The sequence below is a fragment of the Macrotis lagotis genome, chromosome 8 (genome assembly GCF_037893015.1).
Source record: "Macrotis lagotis isolate mMagLag1 chromosome 8, bilby.v1.9.chrom.fasta, whole genome shotgun sequence".
Classification (NCBI taxonomy): domain Eukaryota; kingdom Metazoa; phylum Chordata; class Mammalia; order Peramelemorphia; family Peramelidae; genus Macrotis; species Macrotis lagotis.
This window is the reverse complement of record NC_133665.1, coordinates 159,830,506-159,856,421: the sequence shown is the minus strand read 5'-3', so window position 1 is coordinate 159,856,421 and position 25,916 is coordinate 159,830,506. Positions and strand designations below refer to the sequence as shown.

The 25,916-nt window shown below is 40.8% G+C and overlaps 1 long non-coding RNA gene across 1 annotated transcript in view; it reads right to left on the bottom strand.

Annotated features, from left to right (window-relative positions):
• Positions 1–4,547: 4,547 nt before the first annotated feature.
• The window catches only part of LOC141495009 (uncharacterized), a 30,857-nt gene continuing 9,488 nt past the window's right edge, over positions 4,548–25,916 (bottom strand). The window contains exons 3-4 of the long non-coding RNA XR_012470628.1: positions 7,375–7,510; positions 4,548–6,027 (exon numbers count right to left, since the gene is read on the bottom strand). This is a non-coding gene — a long non-coding RNA (uncharacterized LOC141495009). The remainder of the gene's footprint in view (positions 6,028–7,374; positions 7,511–25,916) is intronic.

The following is a 25,916-nucleotide window of genomic DNA, read 5'->3' as shown; positions in this document are numbered from 1 at the left end:
TTGGAGTCAGGAGTACCTGGGTTCAAATCCGGTCTCAGACACTTAATAATTACCTAGCTGTGTGGCCTTGGGCAAGCCACTTAACCCCATTTGCCTTGCAAAAACCTAAAAAAAAATTCAAAGGAGTCACAGATTAAAAAAAAAAAGACAGGATTTGAATATAAGACTTCTCACTTCCAACTCACTGTGCCAATTTATGATCTATAAGGATTATTTGGAGAATTGTTCATTTAAAGGAGAGAGCAGGAGGTTGGAGGCAAGAAATTAGAAGTGAAGGGTGGAGTTATCGGGTTTGTCAGGAAGAGCTTCCTAATTTTTAAAACTCTCCCTTAGTGGAATGGGCTGGAGGCAAGGTGAGATGCTGGGGACGGGGTGGTGTTGGGGTGGGTTGTGAGGCAGTGAGTTTACCATTGTTGGACATCTTCAAAGGAAGACCACATATTTTAGAGAGGATATTGTAGGGGTATACTTTGGGCTAGAAGGCCTCTGCTCTCCCTTCCAATTCTGAATTCCTAAGAGTTCATGACTCCTAAAACATTTCTCATCACTTTTCTCCCCATTCAACTGCCACCCATTCATGCTTTGCTAGAGAGTAAAGACAATTGAAGAAGAAAAGAGAAGAGAAAAGGGAAGGGGAAATGGGATCAAAGGTATCCCAGAAAAGTTCCTGGTCATCTTTCCTTGTCCTGAAGATCTCTAGCCTCAAGGGCTGAAGGACTATGGGGCTTTGAAGAGTTCTCTGACCTAGAGGAGTAATATGGGAAACTGAAGAAGAAACACATATAGCCTAGGTAGGACCTTACCAATTCATCCATCTACTCAAGCCTTACCCCTTCTGATCAACATGTTCAGTAATAGTGGCCTTCAGTTTTCTGTCACAATTGAGAGGAGTACTTTCATATTTTTAAACTGAAAGAGATAGCATGGCATAGGGAGAAAGAGAATGGATTGTGGAGAAGACCTGGGTTCAAGTCTTACCTTTGTCATATGCTGGCTATATAACCCTAGGTAAGTCACTTAACCCTGTTTGCCTCAATTTCTTCATCTGCAAAATGACCTGGAGAAGGAAATGGCAAACTTCTTCAGTATGTTTGCCAAGAAAACCTTAAATGGAGTCATGGAGAGTCAGATATGACTGAAACAACTCAAAACCAACACTTTCCTTGTCTACTTCGTCTAATTTGCAAAACTATCCCCCACTTCAAAGCAACAAATATTTATTCATTAACTACAGTGGAGAAGCATCATGAAAGTGTTGGGGATAAAAAAAAATGTTAAAAATCACAGAATCTTAAGAGTTGCAGATCTCCAGAAATGTCTAGCAAGAAGTTCCCTAACAACTTCTCATAAAGTGAACATCCAACCTTTGCTTGAAGCCCTTCAATGATGCAGCTCTCACTACCTTACAAAGCAGTCAATTCCACTTTGGGATATCTAGAAATGTGGAGCTTTTCCCCGACATCCAGCTTACATTTGCCTCTTCTGTTGGTTTTCATTCTGCTCTCTGGGACTAGACAGAGCAAATCTGGGCCCTCTTCCGTGTGATGGCTTTTTAGTTATTTAATTTCAGCCATCCCATCCTCCTTGAGTCTTCTTTTCCTCAGATTTAGCATGACCAGTTCCTTCAAATGACTCAATCTAGAATAAGAATGCTTAATCTTTTTTTGGTCATGACCCTCTTTGACAGACTGGTAAAACCAATGGATGCTTTATCAGAATGTTATTTTTAAATCACTAAGGAAAATGCTAGATTTAAGTTAGAGAAAATAAAAAGTCCTTTTTTTCCCCCCAGATCTGAGAATCTGAGTTCACAGACTCCTTGAAACAAGCCAAGAATCTTTAATCAAGAGATTCTGCACTATTTTGGTTGTCTAACCCTGGACATGCTCTGGTTTATCAGTGATCTTAAAATGAGGCATCTAGAACCAAACAAATCACTACAGACGTAGTCTGACCATGGAAGAATAGAGAGAAAAAGATTATCATCTTTCTGGTGCTCTACACCATACTTCTCAATGCATTAACAAAACTATTAAACATCACAAGACCAAGCAGAGAAGCCAGGGATAGTGTGATATTATGGAAAGAACATAGAAGTCTTAGGTTTGAATCTTGACTCTGTCATTTAATATCTATGCAACCTTAGGCAATGTGCCTCAGTTTTCTCATCTGTAAAATAAAGGGCTGAATTAAAGGATGTCTGAGATATCATCTATTCCTAAATCTTGTGATTTACTAGAGATCTTGGTCCATTGCCTGACATCATTTCATCTTTTCCATGAGAATAATATAGAGACTTTGCCATGCTCTCAAGAAGTTTTCATTTTGTCAGAAGATATCACATGTCTATATATGTATATATATATACATATATGTATATATATATATATATATATATATATATATATATATATATATATATGCCAAATGAAATCTCATGGGAGAAACATTTGTCATCTAACTACATTTTATCATGATTCCTAAGCCCAATGAGTGATCTTTTATTGGAAGCAATTTCCTCGAACTCCATTCCCCATGAGACTGAGTACAAGTGATGCAGGAGCACTGTGATTGGAGTGTGACAGAGGTGGTTAGAAGGAGAGAATATAAAGGAGGACACACATTGATCTATATACATATGGCATCCTCCATCAAAATGAAAGCTCCCTGAGAGCATGGCATATTGTTCTTGTGGAAAATATTCCATATTATTCTTGTGGAAAAGATGAAATGATGTCAGTGAATCACAAGATTTAGGAAGAGATGGGATCTCAGAAGTCTAGTTCTACCCCCTATTTTACAGATGAGGAAACTGAGGCACATTGCCTAAGGTCAAATATGTCTTAAGTGGCAGAGTCAAGATTCAACCCTAGGTTTTCTGTAGGCTTTCCATATCATCGCACCATCTCTGGCATCACTGCTTGGTCTTGTGATTTTCCTATTCAATCCAACAAAAATCTACTAAGCTTCTACAATGTGCAAAACACTTCTAGATATTGATGACGATAGAAAGATAAAATATTTTATATGATCCCTATTCTGTGTGCTTATAAAGTATTTCAGCAGCTAAAATTGATAAGCATATACACAATTTGAGGAAGAAGAATCTTCCACAGTGCTTTACAAAACTTTGTTGTTCAGTCATTCTCAATTACATCTGACTCTTTGTGGGTTTTCTTAGCAAAAATACTGGAGTGGTTTGCCATTTCCTTCGCCAGTTCATTTTAGAGATAAGGAACTGAGGCAAGCAAGGTGAAGTGATTTGCCTAAGGTCACACAGTTAGTAAGTGACTGAGGCCAGATTTGAACAGGAAGATGAATCTTACTGACTTCAGGTTCAGCACTCTATCCATTGTGTTACTTAGCTGTTCTTGTGAACCTTAAGGTGCTATATAAATCTTCTCCTTCTCCTCCTCCTCCTCCTCCTCCTCCTCCTCCTCCTCCTCCTCCTCCTCCTCCTCCTCCTCCTCCTCCTCCTCCTCCTCCTCCTCCTCCTCCTCCTCCTCCCCTCCCCCTCCCCCTCCTTTTTCTCCTTCTCCTTCATTTTTTTTGCAAGGCAATGGGATTGAGTGACTTTGTCCAAGGTTACACAGCTAGGTAATTATTAAGGGTCTGAGGCCAGATTTGAACTCGAGTTCTCCTGACTCCAGGGCCTCCTCTTCCTCTTCCTCTTCCTCTTCCTCCTCCTACTCCAACTCCTTCTTTTCTCCTTCTCCTCCTTTTCCTTTCTCCTCCTTTTCCTTCTTCTTTTCCTCTTCTTCTTATTCTCATCATCATCATCATCATTATTATTAATGGAGGAAATGAGGGAATTTGAAGAGACAGATTACTAGTAACTAGGAAGATCTTGGAAGGTTTCATATAAATCATGACCCCAGAGTTGAGCTCTGTGCTGTGGTCTAATTCTCAAGCACATCCAAGATAAGAAATCATGCAAGAAATCCAAAATTTTTAAAGGAATATTAAGTGGATCCCAAATACAACAACAAAAACCATGACTCATCTATGATCACAAAGAGGGAAGCAGATAAAACTAGAAATGTCTGTTTAAGTCTCCTTCCTTCTGCTTCTCAGCTCCTGTTTTTAATGGGGTGAGGAGAGTGAAGCCAATTATACAACTCTGAAGAAAGTAGGAAAGGGAAGAAAGGAAAATTTGCTATGAATTTAAATCTGAATGAAATAGTTTTTACCCTTTTAAGGATCTATATGGAATGACAACCCTGGTCAGAAAAACACTGCAGTTTTAAATTTTTATTTAAAATGATAGATGTGGACTCTAGATAAGAATTTGACCCACAGTCCAGCATCAGGCTTCTGCGTCCTCCCTGGGAGAGCTTAAAAAACATTTCATCATTGTACGTTCAGGTTGAATTTATGAGCTTTGTAGTTATAGCAACAAGCCCCTTTAGCTGATATGCAGCAGTTCTGTGAGACACTTACATAACAGTCAACTTGATATGGAAAAATGGAGTAAGCCCAGAGACTGATCAGCACTCATCTACCTCCTGCCTCCCCCCAATCAACCAACCAACCACCAATTGCGGGGGGAGGGAAGAGGGGAAAATGGGGAATTATTATTTTTAAGGACACACACCACGTAGATATTTACTCCAAGCTTTATTTCCCTAACTCCGAGTAGGACAGCTCATGAATATTGGATGCGGCTCATCGAGCTAAAGAAGAGACAAAAATATGGACACAACAGTTCAGGCCTCTGCCAAGAGGGGATTAAGCAGCAACCAAAAACACATGGCTGAGGAAGAAGGATCCTCCATCAAAGGTTTCCTTGGACCCTGTTGAAGCCAGGATGATGCAAGGTCAGATCAACCCAAAAGATATTTTTTATTTTTTCCTTAAAGTGCTCCGGGAAGAAAACTTCCTACCCTGGTTTAATGGTAGTCTTTCTGACGTGCAGCTCCTCTATTTTAGTTGCTTTTTCCCCCTTCTCCAATTTCTAAGCCTTGAGCTGCCATCTCCCTTGGCTCTCCTTCTCTCTGGGCCTGCCACCGGCTACTCTTAGGGGAAGCCAGATGGGGATTCCAGAAAACGGACATCTGCCAGCCTCTGCAGGCAGCCAGGAGAGGAAGAGATCCCTATCCCTGGAAGGCTCAGGCATTGCAGATCCCTTACAGATGCGGTCTCCTAACAAGGTGAAGCATGAGGATCTTGACAGTCATTAATATTAGGCTTGTGGGTCAACTGCACAAAGCCTGCAGGAAAATGGAAGATCAGTGTGGACATTGTGAACTACTTTCCAGGGCTATAAGCAAAATGGAAGGGGGGAAATTTAGCAAAAGACGTTAAATCAAGTCCAACCATATATTAGCTTTCAACAGAGGTCTTATTCTTTTTTTTTGTCAGTCTTTCCAATTTCTACGGTCTAAACAGAAACTGGAAATTAGTCATTATTCTGCCAGTGACGAAGAAAACAGAAAGGAGAAAGGGCTTTACACACACACACACACACACACACACACACACACACACACACACACACACTTTCTCATTTCTCTTTCTTCAGTGAAGGACACGTGCTGCCTCTTGAAAAACCAGCTCTCCTGAGCCTTCCCCTTAGTTACTGACTACTGTAGGACTAAAGAGCAGCTCTCTTGTCTCCATCTCAGACCCCCTTTGAGAAAAATCAATAGCCATTTGGCAGGGCCCTGGCATCAGGCCAACCGTACTGTGTCTTCTCTGGATAAGTCAATTCCATTTGCCATCTCCCAGATGTAAGTGGGGCCGCCAGTAACCTTCAGATGAAGTTTAACCTAAATTCTCTTCCTTTGGTGGTCCTTGGATTGAAAGATTTACAGCTTCCCAGGCTGCTCCCTGGTGCAGACCCTGGAGAGGCCGGAGATGGCAACAGGGGCAGTTTTTACGCACAGGGTGAGGGGAAGAACCCAGCCTTCAGTTGTTACCAGTATGGGCAAACAATTTCACAATTACTAGGCTTTGGCCTGGCCCAAGACTTTCCACTTTACTCCAGTCAAGGTTGGGGGGTGGAGGGTGGGAAAAGATTTGTCCATCCTGGAAAAGGTGAGAGAGAATACATACAATGACTTTTGATTATCAGCATGAAGTGGGGTTTTGGCATGAACTGACTACTCACCTGATCTATGTTAGGCAACATTTAACTAAATAAGTGTCTTTTTTTTAAATTTTATTAATTTAAGGCAATGGGGTTAAGTGACTTGCCCAAGGCCACACAGCTAGCCAATTATTAAGTGTCTGAGATCAAATTTGAACTCAGGTCTTCCTGACTCCAGGGCTGGTGCGCAATCCATCACACTACCTAAATAAGTTTCTATTTGGGGTTGATTTTGTGTTTTTCTTTTGGTGGTGAAAATTTTAGTTAGAGTTGAAATAATATCGGTCAGGCTAAATTCTGTGGTGTTATCATTGTGACTGTCTTTTGTCTTTATTGATATCCCAAGCACTAAATTCAGTGTCTAGTTTGGAGTAGGTGCTTAATAAATGTTTATTGAATTGAAATGAAGCTAACTCCAAATTTATATATTCTTCAAAAGTCTCCTATTACTTTGGATAAAAATGCTCCAAGAAGTTTGGCAATCAGTATATGAGGAGTGATCAGGGGCAGCTAATCCAGGTTTTCAATGAGCCAGAGAGCAGTAAGGGGAAGCTTTGCTAACAGACTGCTTCACTCCTGATAAATCATTCTCTGTTTATTTATATAGCACTGTCATTTAAGGTCTTTAAAGACTTTAAGGTCTGCAAAGATTTGCAAATCATCTCATTTGAGCCTCAGAAAAAAGCCCATGAGATAAGTAGAGCAGATACTATTATTAAGCTTAATAAATGATTGCTGAATGATTGAATTCCCATTTTACAGATGAGAACAATGAGGCCAAGAAAAGTTCATCAGCTAGCCCAACTAGCAAGTGTCAGAGGCAGGACTCAGATTTAGGTTTTCTTGACTCCCAGTCCAAAAGGCCACCCACTATAACCACATAACCCTCTAAATGTCTCTTTTTAAACCAAAGATATCATCATTCTCCCTGGCTTGTGGGTTCAAATTTTGGTGTCATCTTTTATAAGGTCTCCATCTTTCCTTTTCATTTCCATTTCTACACCTGGGACTGCCATTACCATTTGACCAAATTAGTATGATAGTCTCCTTAGTCTCCTTTTCCCATCTCCTCCAGTTAATCCTATGAGACTTAATCTTTTAAAAGAACCAATTTGTGTGTCACAGCCCCTTCTCAAAAAACGTCAGTGGATTGATTGTCTACATGATACAGCCCAAACCATTACCCTGGCACCTGTGATTCAGCTACTACCTACCTTTCTAACTTGACTTCCCATTACTTCCCTCTTATCTGCATCATAATCTTTGGTATCTTGGACTACACTTACCATCAAACTCCATTTGTCATGACTTCTAAGTTCAATGAGGGATTTCTTATTGGGAGAAGTTTCTCAGGACTCTATTCCCCAGGAGACTGAGTGCAAGTGAGGCAGAGGTTTGGTCTGTGGAGTGTGACCGAGATGCCTAGTTCAAGGAAATATAAACCAGAATACACAATAGATGAGTTTTTAGGGTTCCTCATCATTACTCATTTTTCCAATTTAATTCAACAAGCATTTTCTGAGTTCTTACTATGAGCAAAACTCTGTTCTAGGTGCTGACAATACAGTACAAAGATAAAATATTGTAAATGCTACAATTCCTGCCTCTAGTGGGCTTATAGCCTACTGAAATAATACAGTATATGAGCTGATAATAATTTGAGGAGGGAAAGAGCACTAATGACTAGGGGTTTCATTAATGACTGGCACAAGAGTTGATCCTTGAAAGAAGCTAGCACTTCTATGAGAAGGAGGTGAGGGATTAGTGCAGGGGAGTGAGAAACTATAGAAAGGCATGGAGGCAGGAGATTGAATACCAACTTTAGGGAAAAACACACAGGCCCATTTGCCTGGAACATGGAAGAGGTGAATGGGAGAAGTCTGAAAGTAGTCTAGAAAGATGGACCTTGTCTTTCCAGTACCTAATCCTATACATTTGCACGTATTTGATCAATTTTTGTTGTTACAATGCATCACATTCACAACCACCCTCAAAAGACCTCAATACACAGAATACACTTTTAAAACTTATTCTGTGTCATTACTATTTTCTGCATTACTTTCCTAAGTTTAGGCAAACAACAAAAGAATTATCAAGTTCTGATTTGTGACTTCGATTGATTTCCGAGGTACTGATAATGCTGCAAATTTAACAATTGGCTCAGCTAGCTGGTGTGGCCTAGCTTTAGGAAATCCCTGGGTATAATGGAAAAGAAGAGCTGGGTCTGGAATCAAAAGAACTGGATTCGAATCCCAGCTCTGCCACTTGCTATCTGTATGACCTTGAGAATGTGGGCAACTTCTCTGGTCCTCAATTTCTTCTCTGTAATTTGAGGGAGGCGGGTTCTCTGAGTCTGTTTCCTCATCTATAAAATGAAGGGACTGGACAAGAGGACTTCTAAGGTCCCTCTCAATACTCAATCTATGATGCATCTGTCCATCTAAAATGATGAGAAGGATGGTGACCCAGGTGAATTTGATGATTGAGGCTTCCCAAAAGGGTTGACTCAAAACTTTCTTGCCACCCACAAGCTCCTTGGTTATCCCACATGATACTCTATGTCTTTCCTCCAGGAGTCACTAGGCTTCACCATAATTCTTTCATGATAGTATGATTGTCTTAAAGGAGAAGGGAGTTACAAAATTGTAAGGAAGAAAATTCAGGTATAGGTAATTTTGCTTTAAAAGACCCCCAGTGAGATTCGGTCAAGAAAAAATTAGCCTTGACTGGTTGCCCTTTGAGTGTTTTAAGGGTTGGACAAAAAAGGAATGGCCACATGTGGGGAAAGACACATCCATGCACAGGACGCTGCCTCCCGTATTTCCCGCTGCTCTTCTCTCCCATGACTGTAATGCTGGAATCCAAGCTGTTTCCCTCCATTATGATCTGATCTGAAAATTAAATGCTAAAGCAGAGTAGGAGGAGAGGACATGATTCTATTCCCCTGGGGGTTGTCTGTGATAAGAAGAGAATTAAGACCTCTAATCTGTTTCTAACCAGGAAGCTTCAGGAGGGCATTGGGGAAGCAATTGAAAGGTTAGTAAGGACATTCTGCCAGGAAATGTACGATGTCTCATTACCTTTTATCTTACAAATACGTAAGGTCAGGCCAGATCTCCATACAGTTTGGAATAAGGTCTCTAAAGAAATAGTCAGCTAAGGAGTCCTGTGTTCTTTAAACTCACGGGAATGTTAAGAAACCATTGCCCAGAATTCTGGAGAAATCATTCTGGACTAACACCTTCACTCTATCCTTGATTCCTATGAATAACAAGAATGACTTATTCATAAATAATAAATAACACCTTGCATCTGAAGAGTTCTTTGTTCTTTTCAAAGCCTTTCAAAGAGGAATGAGTATCGGATTTTAGTCCTGGACCTGTAATCTGCCCCCCAGGACCTCTGGAAAGTCACTTTCAGTTTTCTTATTTGTCAAAATTAAGGAGTTGGATTAAATGATGGCTAGGCGAGCTTCTCAACCTACTTTATGTGTAATGGAACCCTGGCAGTTTGGTGAAGTCTATGAGCCCTTTCTCAGAATAACTGAGCTATTTACTTGACACAATAGTTAGAGTGCTGCATCTCAAGTCAGAAAGAAAATGAATTTGAATTCTGCCTCATTCACTAACTAGCTGTACAACCCTGGACATCACATAGCCTTTCTCAGCCTCAGTTTCCTCATCTATGATAATAACACCTACTTTCCAGGATCGCAGTGAAGACTAAATAATATATGATATTTGCAAAGTAGTTTAAAAAGTTAGACATCATGTGAATGCTTGCTATTATTATTAACATTTTAAATGCATGTCATAAAAATACACTGATACCAAGGGAAATATATATTCATTCATGAACAGACATATACACCCATATACACAATCATACACACACACATACACACACACAGACACACATACTGTATAAAAAAGTTCATGAACTGCAGATTAAGAATTCCTGCTCTAAAGTTCTAACTCTCACATAATAATTTGGACTTAATTACTTCTTCTGACATATATACTAGCTGTGTGACTATGAGCAAATCACTTAATCTCTCAGAATTCCAGGCTAGGACTGTAAATTACAGATCAGTTGTCCCATTGGCAGAATGAGTTTTGACACTGGTGGGATCAGAATTCTGGACCTCCTACCCTCTCCCCTCCCCAAAAAAATTCAGTTTTGAATCTTGGAGTTGTCATAAAACAGCAAAACATAAAACATCTAAACTTTTGGTAATTTAAAAATTCTTATTACAAGGACAATGGAAAGGTACATGGTGGATGCAAGCAGGCTGCAACATATGACCAATGAGGAGCTGCAAAGAAAAGCAAGAACCAAAAACATCACCGGGGAAATTGTATGATGGCATGAAAAGATGAGCCGACAGCAGGGGACATAGCCAGAGTGATCAAATGGCAAACTTTTGGGAGGACATCGACAAGAGTGGCCCACGAGTGGCAGCCAGGGAAGGGTTTTAGATTCTACCCTTGTAAGGAACTCCCAAATCAATGAACTCACATCCATTTGAGTATTTAAGAAAATCACAGACTGCTATCTCTTTGAAGATCTTCCAATAGTCAGTGATCATCCAATCATAAAAATTATAGATTTGCAACTGGGAAAAATTTCAGAGGTCATAGCCTAACCTCCTCATACCCAGAGGAGAAAACTGAGGATTGGACAAGTTTCATGAATTGGTGGAGACCTCATAGGCAGAAAATGGTAGCACCAGGCTTTGAGTTCAAGTCCTTTGGATCCCAAATCTGGTACTCTCCTATATTGCTGCCTCATCAGCTCAACCACTTCTTTTTCTTTTTCAGATAAAGTAACTGAGTCCCCGAACATTTGAGGCTTTATCCAAAGTCCTCTACTCCAATCCCTTCTTGCATAACCAAACAATTAGAGCTATCCAAAGGTGAAATGGACATTTTTCAGATGAAGCAACCAAAGATTAAGTACTTTATACAAGATTTAACTTGACAAATTAGGAGCCTGTGAGGTGACTCCTCCTCTTTTGCCATGATTTCCCCCTCCCTCCCCTTACCCAGTTAGTTACCAAATCAATCATGTTTTTCTTTCACAATGTCCTTTGCATCCTTTCCATTCTTTTCAGTTCCATTTCCACCATCTTCTTTAGGCCTTAATTATTGTTCACTCGGTCTATATTGTCTTAACTGCTCCCTCTGTCCTAATTCTTCTATTCTAAGCCATTGTACAGTGCTTAACAGATTTATTCAAGAGTGAAATGGGTGGATTCACTGAAGGTCTTCAACTAGAAAGTTTGCCCTCAAAAGAGGTCTTCAAACTAAATGCCAAATGACCACTTTTATACTGAGTATTTACATATTCTCAAACTGAGTTACTTGCTATTTTACAAAGGAAATGTTCACCCTGTGCATTGGTCTTTACCTTTCCCCAGCTTCTCCATCAATTGAAATAGTATTCACTTCTAAAACTAAAGTTGAAAGACTGCAGAACTTCTGAAATTATAGAAACAAAGGAGTGAGGTCCCATAGACCTGAACTGGAAAGAAAGGACAGCTGAGGGACAACCAGTGGATGGAGAAAAAGAAGTGAGAACTGAGCAGTCAGGAGAAACGAAAAGCAAGGAGGACCATTGACCCTTCCGGTAGAGCAGAAGGCTTGGGCTGATGTTTTTTATTGTAGTCACCTATTCAAGGACTAAGAAGGTTCCAGGAAAAATGTCTACTCTTCCCAGTTTCTCCTTTGGTTTTTGTTTAGCCACAGATATTGTAATATAATATGCTATTCTGCTACTCAAACACTTCCAACAACCTGATTTTTTGCCTTCAAATACAGAGATCAAGGGCTGACCAAAGATAGATATAATTATAAATTAAGACATAGAACCAAACCTCTATCTAAATGTTAATAATTTTCCTAAATAGGTGCTCAAAATAATTGTGGCTATACTCCTCATCTTTCACATAAAATAAAATCCCTGGAGTCATAGAAGAGAGAACTATAAGGATCTTATTACTTTATATACATATATATATATATATATATATTATTATATATGAACCCTAGGTATCAATGAGATAAACTTCTCCTTCTCCTCCTTCTCCTCCTTCTCCTCCTCCTCCTCCTCCTCCTTCTCCTCCTCCTCCTCCTCCTTCTCCTCCTCCTCCTTCTTCTCCTCCTCCTTCTCCTCCTCCTCCTCCTCCTCCTCCTTCTTCCTTCTTCCTTGAAACCTTCTCTGGATATCCTAATGAGACGTTATCTTTTTTGTGCCTTCTAGAACCACTTTGTACCTTTCAAATAACATTGTCACCTACCACTTTTGGGATAATATCTGTGACCACATCTTAACTTCTCTACTAAAGTAAACTCTTTAAGGTCAAGCTGTATTTCATTACATATTAAGGTGGCATTGTAAAGAAAGCATTGGATGTGGAGTCAGGAAAATCCGAGTTTGAATTCTGCCTCATATACTGTGTGACACTAGGCAAGTGTCTGCCTGTACTTCCTTATCTGTACAATGGGAATAATAGCATTGGCCTCTCAGAGGTTGTCTTGAAGATAAAATGAGATGATATTTGTAAAGTACGTCATGAACATTAAAATGCTATATAAATGGGCTAGGTGGTGCAGTGGATAGAGCATGGGCCCTGGAGTCAGGAGTACCTGAGTTCAAATCTGGCCTCAGACACCTAGCTGTGTGGCCTTGAGTAAGTCACTTAACCCCATTTGCCTTGCAAAAATCTTATTAGAAATTGCTATATAAATGCTAAGTGCTATTATTATTTTTGTTGTTTTTAAATTTTATTTTTAAAATGTTTAATTTATGAAATCAAATAGGCATTGTTATGATAATAAAGGGATTGTTGTCCATCTCAAAAGCAACCTCTGTTGGAATGTCCCAGAGTTCAGTCCTCTGACCTCCAGACCTGTTCTCTCCAACATTTTCATCAGTGACTTGAATGAAGGCCTAAATGTCACACTTATCAAATTTGTGGATGATGCGAGGCTGAGAGAGGTAGCTTATACACAGGATGACACAATCAAGGGCCAAAAAGACCTTGACAGCTTAGAACCATGAGCCAAAAATAACAAGATGACATTTCATAGGGAAAAAAGTCTTACACTTTTTTTTTAATCAACCATACAAATACAGACCAGGACAGCTATGGCTAGAAAAGAGTCCATGTGACTAAAGGAGCTGAGGGGTTTATTGGGTCCAAGTCCATGAGCAAAGAAAGGTCATTGAGTTTTGTAGATAAATTGTAAGTGGGTAGAGAGGGGAGTAGGGAATGCTAACTAATAGCCACCAGAAGAAGTCAAAAGCTATGGGGAGATGAGTTGTGCTGGGCAAATGGTCAGGCACTCTTGACATATCCCATACTTTCTCTCCTGATCAGACAGAATCAGACCTTCCAGTCAGAATCTGGCTTCTGAATCTAATTTTCTCATTCATCTCAGCCCCTGGAATTCCTTCTTTAAAAATTGTCTTATTTAAATTATGCCTTTTTTAATTTCAATAATTTCCTTAACTTCCCCACTCTTTTTTTCCCCCCAATATACTTGTAACAGTGATTTTAAAGGAAAGAGTGAGGAAAAATCACTTTAAACAGGCAATTTCTTACTCTATCTAGGTCAGACTCTGTGCAAAGCAATGAGATTACAAATACAAATAAACAAACAAAACCCATTTCCTGCCTTTAAGGAATTTACAATCTAATGAGGGACAACATGGAGGTGGGGCATGATAGCTAAGCTAGGAATGAAGCACGGCCACCCTGGATAGAATTCACCAATGAAAGAAAAGGGAATGGCAGAGGGATGCTCCAGAGTGAGAAGAAACCGTCTAGTTATGGAGTCAACCTCTGGAGAGGAACAGCAACAAAATTAACCAATATTCCAACCTTGACTGATAGTATATGTGATACCCTATACCCATAACCCTTTACCCCTTCACACAGGGACTGTTTTAATTTTGTCTTTATACCCCTTGAGCCTTGAGTAATGTTAATGTTTGACATGCAGCAGGTGCCTAATAAATGCTTGTGGCTTGATTTATAGTCATCATCATCATCAATTATTGGCTACTCATATAGTACCAATATTATTGTGTTATGATAATAATATTAGTATATTTATTTGAATATATCCTGCATATCCTTCTCAGACTATAAGTTACAGAACAGGTGTCAGCCTGCATTGGTAGAGATAGTTTTATCACTGGGAGCTCACTACACCAGTGAAATCACTGGTGATTTCATGGGAAATGTATCAACAATTAAAAGTATGTGAGTCAAATCAGATTTTCCACAAAAAAAAATCCTTTTTGCAAAGATGTTCTTTGGCAAGCTGTAGAGACTTAAGGAGACTTCCCACCATTTGATAGCTTTTGGAGATACTGATCCTACAATTATACCCTCCCAGGAGGTTGATATTTAAAACATGAACCACTTAGGGAGATTATTGAATAGGGATTTCACATTTCCCTTGACTCTGCACTAGCTAAATAGCTTTATCAAAGTTGATGTCTTCTGGCAAGCCAGTCCAAGAGGTTCATTCATTCTTCTGTCTGTGGTTGTCTTCTCCAAGAAACCCCGAAACTGGGGGCATCTCTTGGAATCCAGCTGGTACTACCTCTTGAACTCAGAAAGTTGCCTCTGAAGCTGGAAATGACCACTTCAAGATCACTGGTAAGTCCTCTTTGCTCAAACAAATTACTACCAAACAGAAGAAATACCCAAGGTCTAGAGATTCTGATTCGGTTCACCTGCATGAGCCCTATACCAAACATCCATGTAAGATCAGTATCCATTTTTCAAAGGAAACTCCAGAGGGAGGGTCACAGATTCAGGAGATTAGGATGGAGAGACAGCAAAATCTGTCTCTCTCTTGTTTTAAATGGACATAGTATCGCCTACCTAACCCTTACCACTAGCAGGGATGGGTTGGGACCATCTAGGTCTTTCTGCATCTTTCCAAAATACCGAGTTCTTCAGCACTGATTCAGAATACACAGCTCACCTAAAGTAAGCCAGGATTCCACCAGAGAACTCATCTCTTTGATTCCTTACACAGCTATTGATTACAAATGCCTGTTTAATCTTTATTATTAGTGAATTTAATCTTTTTATCTACTTTCTTTGGCCATTTGTTTGGTGGAGGAAAACAACTCTTCAACACAAATGTGTCTCTGATGCATATGCCAAAATTATCTAGGATACTTTGGAATACATAACAATATACACTCTTTGTTGAACTTCTGATTATTAATAACAAGCAAAGTATAAAACAGGGAGACATATGTTCCTCAAAAGAGTTTGCCACTCTTATGGAGGGCAGATTTCAGCAAAGAGCAATTCCCAAAGGTAGTAAGGTCTTCCAGATATTCCTTTTCATGGTTGACAGACAAGGTGATAGCAATAAGCATCAAAACAGTGTTTGGTCAAACTATTCACATGGGAAAAACTAAGTGGATGAAAATTGCCTATTGTTCAGACTATGATAAGTGATTATAAATAAACCATAGAGAGCTTATCCAATTATATGTATTTATATATTATGTATGTGTATATGACCCTGTACATTGGGCTTAAACAAACAAGAGTAAGGGGCATGTTTGGGTACCTTTGAAATAGAATAATTATTTTAATGCCTTCCTAAAAAGAAAATTCATCTTTAATATCCATATTCTTCAGGTAATAATATATAATTGGTAGCCATTTAAATATGCCAGTTCTTAAATTTTTCAAGAGTCATGAGAGAGTCTTTAAATTCTGAAAAAAAAATTATCCAAAGGACAATGGAGAGGCTGGTGATGGGAGTGGCCAAGCTGCAAAGAACTTGATATTTTGAGATGATGCTGAAAGCTCTAGATGGTTCCAACCCACCCCAGGCAGTGGTAAGAGCAAGATGGGTGATGCTACGTCTATTTAAAATAGAGAGATGTATTTTACTGTCTCTCCATCCTACTCTCCTGAATCTGTGACCCTCTCTCTGGAGAAATTGTTTAAAGGATTTCATCAAAGCAAGGACTGAGTGAAAAAGCAGCTGAGATGATCAGGTGGAGACCTAACTGAGGCAGCATAGAGGTTCCATTGGTGTCCTTGCTGTGATAATAAAATAAGAGTTAGGTCCTTAAGATGGTTTTTCACTGGAAGGACAGACATTCCAACCTTCTCTTAAGCCTGAACATATTGCTGTCTACATCATTGGAAGGAAGAACCATTTCAGTGAGATCCCAGATTCACTGGAGGATTTAAGCATTGGCATATTTCCTGTCATCCTTTACCAGGCTGGCTGCATTTTGTTTCAAAAAAAAGGGAGGGCTGAGGAAGGCCATTTATGTGGGCAAATTGCTCCTCTCTGCTGCTACTGACAGGTAATCTGGGATTGATGTGGTCAGGAGCATAATATCCTTCTAGACTAGAGGATAATTCCTTCTGTGAAAGCCTGGGAAGAGTGATGGAGGAGAGGTGAGCAATGCTGAAGGCTACTTCTGGCTTTTAGTATCCAAGATCATTCAGCCCTTGAGCATCCTTTCTTACTAGGTCTTGAGAGCAGTTGCCCATGACAAGTGGAAAGAGGGGGTGCTTCAAGGTAGCTTCCCTAACCCTTTTCTCCTGAGAGGCTTTCCACCTGGCGGGGAGAGGCTCAGAATGGATAAGAACAAGTAGCAGGTACTTAGTGCTTGGAAATCGTGACTCTCCAAAGGAAGGAAGTGGGAGGGAAGGGATTAAGCCAACTGCAGCCAAGCCTACCCATGCTTCTAGGGATTGGGGAAAAAGTGTCAGTAAACCTTCATCAAGGACCTATTACGTGCCAGCCCCAAGGATACAAAGAAAGGCAAAGATCGGTCCTACCTCTCAAAAAGTTCTCAGTCTAATATAGGAGATCATATGCCAACAACGAGGTACAAATGATGATACGGTTCGGTCCTTTCCACCGTGATCCCATTTGGGACTTTCACAGCAAAGATTTAGAAGGGTTTGCCATTTCCTTCTCAGAGAATGAAAGTAAATAGAGTTAAGTGTCTTGGCCAAGGTCACACAACTAGTAAGTATCTGAGGTCGGCCTCTAACTCAGGTCTTCCTGACTCCAAACCCAACACCCTATCTACTGCACCACCTAGCACTCTCTATAAGAATGACATATATGGGATGAATCAGAGATAACTGACAAATGGAAAGATCTAATATTAAGGAGGATCAAGAAAGACTGCTCAGAGAAAGTGGGATTTTAGTTGAGGAGGACTGGAAGAAGGGGCAGCTAGGTGGTGCAGTGGATAGAGCACCAGCCTTGGAGTCAGGAGTATCTGGGTTCAAATCCAGGCTCAGATACTTAATAATTACCTAGCTGTGTGGCCTTGGGCAAGCCACTTAACCCCGTTTGCCTTGTAAAATCCTAAAAAAAAAGGAAAAGAAAAAGAAAAAAAAAGAGGACTGGAAGGAAGCCAGGGAAGCCTAGAGGGGAAGATAAGAAGGGAGAATTTTCAAGGCACTGACAGAGCCAGTGAAAAATGGAGTTTTGTGCGAGAGAGATTTGAGATATCTCTTCCTATCAACCACTCACTAAACTTGAAGGACTTTCTTCAAGCCAGGCATTTGCCAAGCACTAGAAATACAAAGAGGCAAAAGATGGTTCCTGTCCTCAAGGAGCCTGCGATTCTCCCCCCCACCCTTTTTTTTTGGTAAGGCAAGGGGGTTAAATGACTTGTCCAAGGTCTCATAGCTCATAAGCATCAAGGTGTCTGAGATCAGATTTGAACCCAGGTGATCCTGACTCCAGTGCTGATGCTCTATCCCCTGTGCCACCTAGCTGCCCGGTAGCTTGTCATTCTAATGACTAGAAGCCTTCTATCTTGCCAGCATCAGACTTGAAATTCTGCCTTGGTGTTCCAGCCGTAGCTGAGGCACTTGGAGGTCTCATCCCTCTTGCTGACACCTTCCATTTCAGGAAGCTCACACCCTGCTAAACACTGGGCAAGAATACACAGATACTCATGTTCAAAAGCTGAGATCTTGGGTGGAAAGATGCTCCTGGTGAAAGAGCGCTAGACCCTGAATGGTGGATTCTGTGAAAAAGGTGCACTCCCAATCTTCTCAGAGCCTCAAGATTGACTTTATACCTAGGATGGGGGTGGGGGGGAAGCAGGAGAAACTGGACCCACAAACTTCCCTGGGGGCTGGGAGGAGGTAAGGTGGTACTCAAAGGTCCAGGGATTTAGGAGTGCTTGCCACTTTGGGATTTTTTAAATCTCTTGATAACGTGTTTCAAACAAATTATCTGTTCTTTTTTTATTGAAATGAAATCTAAACCATTGGGCTTGAGTTCAAATTTGACTTCAGACACTGACTAGCTAGGGGACCCTGGGCAAGTCACTTAACCCTAGTTGCCTCAGTTTCCTCATCTGTAAAATAAGTTGAAGAAAGAAATGACATCTTTGCCAGGAAAAATGGGGTCATGAAGAGTTAGACACTGAAATCACCAACCCTGGAGTCAGGAGGACCTGAGTTCAAATGTGACCTCAGATATCATGTACTAGTCGTGTGACCTTGGGCAAGTCACTTAAACCTGATTGCCTCATATCCAGGGCCATCTTTAGTCATTTTGATTCATATCTGGCCACTGGACCCAAATGACTGTGGAGGAAGACTACTGCCTCCCCTCACTCAAATCCAATTCACCTCCCTTATATCTTGGTCTTTTTTGAGAACTAAGGATAAACAGCATCATCATAACTATCATCACCACCAGCTTAAATTTTAAGAATGACCATTTATGCTTCAGAAATCGGCATTTGATTTATTGTTTTATTGATTGGATGTAAGAAAGTAATGAAGAAAATATTAGTAATATTGTATTGTGTGCACATTTGTTTTTGAGAATCTGTTGTTAAACATTTACCAGCATCCCCTGATCTCACCCCATACAGTGGAGACTATGGGAGAGGGTTTCCCTTGACCTCAGAACAAGGGCCCATGAGAACAGAAGTTATAGAAATAAGGAGGAAAAGTACTCTTACAAATTGAAGGGAATGAGAGAAATATAGTATAAAGACAGTTCTGCACAGAATGTTTCATTTTATTTAATAGACCAATCCCACTGAGGATCAGAGGCCGGGCATAGCCTAGCCCATAGGAAACACATGCTCTGATGAGACTGGCCACTTCTCCAGACACACTTGATGGTCTAATTGAAAGCTTCCTCCTCCCAAAGATGGGCATTTTATTATAGGATCCCAGATTTAGAGCTGCAAGAGACCTTAAAGGTTAGTCCAATCTCCCATTTTACAGATAAGGAAAATGAATTCTAGGGTGGAAAATTACTAACCCAAGGTCACACAGGATCAAGATTTGAACTGGGACCTTATGACTAAGTTCAGACTTGTTCCTGCCAACTTCTCTCTTGCCTTCTTTAATTAAGAATAAATCAGTTCTGAGTTTTAACATATAAGTCTGCAGGGTTTGCTTTTTTTTAATTCAACAAAAAAGGAGCCCCATCCAGGGAGAACACAGAAAAGCTTCTAAAGGGATGACTCAATGCAGTCTCAGATATAGGCTTTCCCTCTCAGATTCAAGCAGAAAGTTCTAATGAAATACAGACTCTACAGGGTTTTTTTTTAAATATAGGGGCATCCTACCTCAGTTGTCTTCTTACTAGAGAAGATCATTCCTTTAGTGGAGGGGAAAGGATTCCCCTTCTCCCATTGGTGACTTTCTCCTCGAGGAGGGCTCATCCCTAGGCCAACCACACTTAATTTTCAGGACTTTGCCACCTTTCTCACCACCAGTACCCAATTCCACCTCTAGTCTTTTACCTGTTTTTTTCTCCCATTAGAATGTAAGCTCTTGGAGGGCAAGCACTTGGCTGATGTTTTTCCATCGTGTCCAACTCAGACCCCCTTTGGGGATTTCCTTGACAAAGTGGTTTTGCCATTTCCTTGTTCAGTTCATCTTACAGATGAGGCAATTGAGATCGACAGGGTCTTCCACATGTCAGAGACCAGATTTGAACTCAGGAAGATGAGTCTGCCTGATTCCAAGCCCAGTGCTCTATCTATGGAAGCATCTAGTTGACCACCTGGAATATAGCTGGTTATTATTCAGGGAAAATGGAGCCTCACAGAGAGTCAGTGTGGGGCAGAGAAAAGGTCACTGGACTTGAGTTAGAAAACTGCTTTGTATTCTGGTGTTTCCATACACTAGTGTGTCTATCAGCTAAACCGTATGAATCTCAATCTCCTATTCAATAAAATGGGAATAATAGTATTTATGCCACTTAATTCAATGAGGGTTGATATTAAGAAAATGTTTTGTAAACCAGAACAAAGACTATAGGTATGAAGTTGTTATTAATTATTATGTTCCCACATATGGAGAACAAGGTGTGGTAGAATGAACACTCGCTACGAAGGCAGAAGACCTAGACATGAATACAAGAGTCAGAGATTTAGAGCTGGTAGGGACCTTAAAGATATTTTAATCCAACCCATTCATCATACAAAACTGAGGTTCCAAGAGGAGAACCAATTTGTTAATGAGATAGTGTAAGCTCCTCCTTGATGTCTTCTTCCAAGGACAAACATCATCATCAAACACCTCCATAGTTGGTAAATTCCTTCTGGGCAAGGACTGCTTTTTTTTTCCCTCTTTTGGTCTTTGTGTATTGTTGGTCCTTCCCCCAACCTGTCCATGTAACCATTCTTGGTTCCAGGGACCATGTGACTCAAACGTTCGAGATGGTAAATGATGGAGAATGCCCAAATTGGTTGCTGAGTCAAAAGAGCTGATGGTTTAATGGATCCACAAAATGAATCTCTCAGGATCTCATTTTTTGGCTGAGAAGTGTGTGGATTTTTTTCTGAGTTATGACAGCTGAGTGGAAGGAGGGACGATTGTCCCATCTCCACCAAACTCCAGTAAACAAGAGGCTGCCTCTACCTCTTTTGTCTTTGTTCTATCCCAGTCTTGGTCCAGTGGGTATCTTTTTCCATGACAGATGTACACAGGACTGGCAGGCCCTCGTGGGTTCTGAATGAGTCTGTGGTCCTAAGAGGCCTGGGAGTGTGGCAGTGGTGTTGTCTCTGGAGTAGCAAGTGACTTGATTGCAAGGAAAGTTTGTGTATCAGAACCATTGGCCACGGGCAAGGATCTGGTTATTTAGGGCAGAAGGGATAAAAATGGTAATGACTAGTATTCATATAATGCTTTACCAACAATGCACATATGTCATTTTACTTATTCCTCACAATTTCATGAGATAAATGCTATGATGAGAGAGATCCTCATTTTATATAATGAGGAAACTGAGGCTGAGAAAGGTTACGGGATTTGTCAGGATCACACAACTAGTAAGTGGTCTTCCTTACTCCAGAACTTCCTTATTCCAAGTCCATTATTCTATTCTACCATATAGAATAAGGGAGGAGAGGGAGAGAGAGGGAGAGAGAGAGAGAGAGAGAGAGAGAGAGAGAGACAGAAAGACTGACAGATAGGCAGACAATGACAGAGACAGAAACAGAGGCAGAAAGAGAGGGAGAGGGAGAGGGAGAGGGAGAGGGAGAGGGAGAGGGAGAGGGAAGTTGGGTGGGGGAGACAGAGAGAAAGGGAGAGAGATTCTTTACTGACCTCCAGAATATCAGTAATGATCTTCCCAGTCATCTGACCCCAACAATTCTCTCTCTCAGGACCATTATGGCCCAATTTTGTCTTTGTGACTTGACAGCCCTAACAGAGAGTCCATTGGATGTGGTTGGCATGAGTGGTAGTTACAAAACAGGCCATCCAAGGGAAAGTAACCACAACTGGGTGGGGACAGTATGGGCATGAGAGGCCCCATATGCTAGCCTTGTTCTCTACTGGGGGTAGCCATCTGGATAGTTCATTCTGTGGCTGCCAACAAGAGTCATTGAAAAACGGCCAAGTCCCTCATTTTAGTCTGGTCTGAAGGCTAGACTTTTTTCTTTCTTCCATTGATAGTTCCTTTCTTTTGGGGAAAAAAAAAAACAATGAACGTGATTTGCTTTTTGGTTGTCCTTGTCAAAGGAGCAACTGTGCTGTGAGTAGCCATTTCAAACAAAGAAATTCACAGCTTAATTATCAATCTCTCATTCAGAAGCCAACCTGGATTTCAGAGTCCTATTTTTTTTTCCAAGAAGAGGAAATTCCAAAAAAGATGCTCAGTCCCTATGAGCAGCCAATTGAAACTTTATAGTCGGCATCCATAATAGACAAAGATCCCAAAGATGTAATCAACCTTTTAAAACATATGGGGCAAATTTCAGGATGGTGCATTGGGAATTGAGGGCACAACTCCCATTAATGATAACCTAAAATAATAGGAGTTATGCGCATAACTCTTGTGCAGCAAGCCGAAAATTACACCCTAGAGGTCTACTCTACATCAGAGGCAGTATATTAACACACTCCTTTCTCACTCCCCTGTAGTCTACCAGCCAAGTCTGGACTGAGGCTCTCTGGTTCTGCACCACTGAGCCTTGGATGTTAATAGCCTGGTATATAGTAGGCACCTGTTGATTCACTGATTCATTCTTCCATCTCCCTACCCAAGATTGGTTACATGACCTTGGATAAGTCACTTTTATGACTCAGTCTCTTTTTCTATAGAACCCTGGCCCTGTCCTTCCCCGGTAGGACCAGTGTAGGAGGCATCAACCTCTTCCCTTCCATCACCACTAATATCTTGCACATTATCCCTAACACAGCACTACAACTCTTTGGTTAAGATTAAGGCATTGAAAGTCCTTATTAAAATAAAAGAATGAATGAATGAGAAAGCATTTAAGTTCTTACTCTGTCCCAGCCTTATGTCATCTGAGTAGAGCAACAATTCTAAATCCTTATTTTTTTGTGAGTTGTGGATTCTTTTGGAACATTACCTCATTTCTCACAAGACTGCCACTTTCATCATGCCCAGAAAATTCTTTAGCCTAGAAGATTATGTCAGCCCTGGAATTCATACCTCAGAAATACCTCCAGCCCCTATAGCAACTCCTTTTGATTAGATGACTGTACGTCTATTTAAAGGGGGCCCCTGAGGTAGCCACTGTCTGGTTTCCTAGCAGGCTGCCATCCACACTCCTCCAATCTTATATCCAAGGTGTGTGTATCCCCTATCCAGCATCAGTTCCCTTTTATATATCACCTTCCCCCTTTGAATGGGAGCCCCTTGGGGCCTTGGACTGTATTTATTTTTTACATGTATTGTATTCCCACATCTGGCACATAGAGCTTAATAAATGTTTGTGCACTAACTGGCATTGTCATGAAGTCTGTGGAAGCTGTCTCAATTTTTTTTAAATAATTGAAAGAAGTGCTAAATTTTAGTGAAAATAAAGATCTAATTTGTTTCCCAACCAAGTTTATGGACTTCCTGAAATATATCCACAGACATCTTGGACCCAGGTTAAGAATCTCTACTCTAAACCTTCTTCTGATCCATTTTGTGCTTTCTTTTTTAAGGTTTTTGCAAGGCAACGGGGTTAAGTGGCTTGTCCAAGGCCACACAGCTAGGTCATTGTTAAGTGTCTGAAGCCAGATTTGAACTCAGCTACTCCTGACTCCAGGGCCAGTGCTCTATCCACTGTGCCACCTAGTCACCCCCATTCTGTGCTTTTAAAAATTCTTTTATTAATGCTATTTTCTTTTCTTTTCTATTTTTCCCATAACAACATCTGGGATAGAGTTACAAAGGTAACATAAAGTTCCCCACTAATGGCTCAAATTAATATTCATGTTAGGCAAACATCCAGCATATTTCTTAAAGAACAGGACCCAAAAAATTAAAGTTTGAAAGAGAAAAAATAGGGAAGGTTGAAAGGCCAAGATCCAGAGAAGGTTGGAGAAGAAGGAAGCAAAAATAAGAAAGGAGAGATGAGGCTAAAAAGAGAGGGGAAGAGATATTGGGAAACTATTTATCTGATCAGGACTTCTTAACCTTTTGTGTAGCTTGGGAGTTCCCTCTTCATCTCATTTCCCTCTGATAGTTTCTGCCACTATCTCCCCTTTGCCCCTTTCTTGCATGAGAAAAGCCTTCTCCAGTCCATCTTCTCCAGCAGATTGACCCCTCTAGCAACTCTCTTACTCACTATCTCTCCTACTTATCTTCAGTTTCACCTTATCTATTGGTTGATTCCCTATTGCCTATGGAAAATTATGGTTGCCTGGAGAAGTTCAGCCTCATGACGGCACGCTTCCCTGAGTTCTGGACAGTGGACATTGCTCTCAAGATTTCCCAGTCAGCAGTGGAGTGAAACAAGGCTGTGTCCTTGCTCCCAGGCTTTTTAGCATGATGCTTTCAGCGATGTTATCAAATACCTTTACTGAGGATGAACATGGACTCAAGATTAGCCACTGCACTGATGGCAAATTCTTCATCCTGAAAAGGCTACAAGCCAAGACCAAAGTGGAAGGAGGGTTGGTGCAGGATCTTCTGTTTGCAGGTGAGGATGCAGCCTCTGAAGCTGAGATGCAACAAAGTATGGATCAATTCTCTGCTGCTTATGCTCATTTTGGGCTAACAATTAACACCAAGAAAACTTCATCAGCCAGCACCACACATCCATATGTGGAACCATTTATTCCAACAAATGGAGAAGTTTTAAGTACTGTGGACAAGTTCACTTATCTTGGCAGTGTCCTTTTCAAGGAGATACACATCGACAATGAGATTGACACTCACATTGCGGAGCCTCTGAAAGAAGGTATAGGAAAAGAGTATTAGACTGACTATAAAAACTGAAGGTCTACAGGGCTGTTGTGCTGACCTCATTGCTGTTTGCCTATGAAACCTAGACAGTCTGCCAGCTCCCTGGTCTGCCAGCTCCCTGTCAGGAAACTGAATTGCTTCCATTTAAATAGTCTTAGGAAGATTCTGAAGATCACCTGGCAGGAGAAGATTCCAGACACCAAGGGTCTTTCTTGAGCTAAATTGTCTAGCATTCCAACATTACTACAGAGAGTGCAACTACTATGGGCTGGGCACATTGTTAGAATGCCAAAAAGACTAGAGAACTCACACAAGACAAGTGCTCACAAGGGGGTCAGAAGAAGCAATAGGTCTCTCTTAAGAACTTTAGAATTTATTGAACAGCATGGGAGATATTGGCACAGGACTGCCCAGTATGATGTGCCCTCATCAGAGAGGGCACTCAATGAGGAAGGCAGAATTAAAGTAGCTCAAAGGAAATGTGACATATGTGTAGAACCCACCCCAGTTGTCCACATGGATTGTTTGTGCCCCACCTGTGGTAGAGCATTCCGAGCTTTATATTGACCTGATCAGCCACAATGGACACACTGTAATTTGTCTCAAACATAGCGATGCCATTTTGGTCTTCTTCCATAATGAAGGACAAAAAATCAACTGCCTACAAAAGTGACCTTCTTTTCTCTATTCCTCATTTGACCCAATCTTCTCCATTGGAGATTCCATCTCTCTCCTTCCTTTCATAGCTAAATTCTTAAGAAAGTCCTTTATAACTGGTGTCTCCACTTCCTTGCCTCCCAACTGCCTTCTTAATTCTTTGCAATCTGGCTTCCAGCCTCATCATTCAAATGAAGTTGCTCTTTTCCAATGTTGCTAATTCTAAAGAAGTTCAGTCTTAGTCTTTCTGGACCTTTCTGCTGCTGTTAACGCTGTTGACCGATCTCTTTCTAAGTTTCTAGGATAACATGCTCTCCTGGTTCTCTTCCTATCTGTCTGACCATGCCTTCTCAGTCTCCTGGACAGGTTCTTTATCTAGGTCACCTCCATCAAACACAGGAGACCCCCAGGACACTGCTATTTCTGTCTACCGTTTCACTTGGTGATTTCAGCTCCTGTGGAGT